Raw genomic sequence first — 1581 nt, 5'->3', positions numbered from 1 at the left:
AGAAAGAACCAATCCAATATTGCAACATGAAGCGATTTAGAAACTCCAAATCAAAAGCAGTTGTTCCTTACACAGGTTGTAGAAGGGACGATAACAAGGCATGTGAAGTGCTTTGACAGAAAGACTCAGTTCGCAGGTTCCAAAAAGAAATTCACGACCTTTGCCAGTTCCCCCCTACGTGCACCAAAATTCATTGGAATTTCCCGTCAACCAGAGATTCAGATTCCTTGCAATTTCCCGTAACCATAGACATGTAAAACCCATCAAAATTCATGAGAAGTAAAACGGGATCTGGAAAATAAGATAAGGGATAAAACATGGACTACTTTGGGGGCATCTGCAGGTAAATGAATTGGTATACCTTGTTGTAAAGCTATGCTGAATCAAACGAAAAGAGGATTGAGGTGTTCGGTCTCCAATCAGTAGGAATAATACAAGCAACCCTTGCAAGACTTAGCCTTATTATTGCTCTTGTTGAATTCCCCTTTCACTTATACTGCTATTATCTTCTTTGCTCATCTCGAATCCTTGGCATGTATTACTACTGTTGTGATCTGAAATAAATATATGTAATGTATTTAGTCATCCATGCAGGCAAAGTTGCTTCAGGATTTCTATGTATAGATGGAAATGAAAATCGCTACCGCTCTGCTTTCATTGAAAGACAAAGTGACAACTCTTAATCTCACCTCATCCACGCCAAACGGGGTGATTGCGCTTTCGCCTTCCTCGTCAAACCACAAATGTACTATCCTCCCTATCGACGAAAACCCTAAATTCTTCTTCTTTCTCTTCCTTCAGTATCAAGAGCTGTGCAGCGGCATCTCCAGTTGCAGAAATTGTAAAACTGCTATTTGCACGACACCTAGAATCCTCCCCCGTACAAATCAAAATTCACTTCCCGCCATTCCTCTATCGGAAAATGGGGTTTTTTCTCTTTAAGAGAATTAAAATAGTTTAAATTTTAAATTTGAGATAATTACTAGCATTTGCATTCAAACGGTGCAATAATTAGGATGGTAGAAAGATATACTATAGTTATTCTGTTAAAATATTAAAAAACAAGTGTCATATAGTGGTCAACTATATTTGCTGTGAATTGTTATGCATAGCAATAAAATTGTTTGAAAAACAAATGTCATATAGTGTCAACTATATTTGCTTTGAATACTAATAAATTGTTATGAATAGCAATAAAATTGTTTGAAATAATATATTGTTAATTTATTAATATGGTAAATAAAAATATGAATATAAAAATAAATAGTTAAATATATATGATTTTGTTAAAATGTTAGCTATATATTTTAAAGAATATTAATATTCATATTATATACTATAGTGTATAAATATTATAGAAGAATTGGTTTGAATACAAAAATCATTAACTTATATTTAAAATGTTTCTATATAATCAAGTAATAATTTTTATAAAATAATTAAAAATTATTCAATTTAAGAAATGAATCGTGGAGCTAGCTTCCCAAAAAATCAATTCTATAACACAAAATTAAAACAACCAATCAAATTTGCGAAAATTGATTTTTAGAAAATATGAAATTCACAAAAAAATAAAAAAAC

At 31.8% G+C, this 1581-nt stretch overlaps 1 protein-coding gene across 2 annotated transcripts in view; it reads right to left on the bottom strand.

Annotated features, from left to right (window-relative positions):
• Positions 1-1000, bottom strand: part of LOC149567345 (uncharacterized) — a 35976-nt gene extending 34976 nt beyond the window's left edge. Inside the window, exons 1-3 of one of the 2 annotated variants that reach the window (XM_089820521.1) lie at positions 690-1000; positions 362-554; positions 72-174 (exon numbers count right to left, since the gene is read on the bottom strand). The gene's annotated coding sequence lies outside the window, so the exon portion shown is untranslated. Of the gene's footprint in view, positions 1-71; positions 227-361; positions 555-689 lie in introns of both variants that reach the window. The other variant, XM_089820522.1, reaches the window with a different exon arrangement.
• Positions 1001-1581: the final 581 nt, after the last annotated feature.

Source organism: Cupressus sempervirens, chromosome 3, assembly GCF_028749045.1.
Source record: "Cupressus sempervirens isolate cs-2001-9-10 chromosome 3, ASM2874904v1, whole genome shotgun sequence".
In the NCBI taxonomy this organism is placed as follows: domain Eukaryota; kingdom Viridiplantae; phylum Streptophyta; class Pinopsida; order Cupressales; family Cupressaceae; genus Cupressus; species Cupressus sempervirens.
This window is presented reverse-complemented; position numbering and strand designations above follow the sequence as displayed.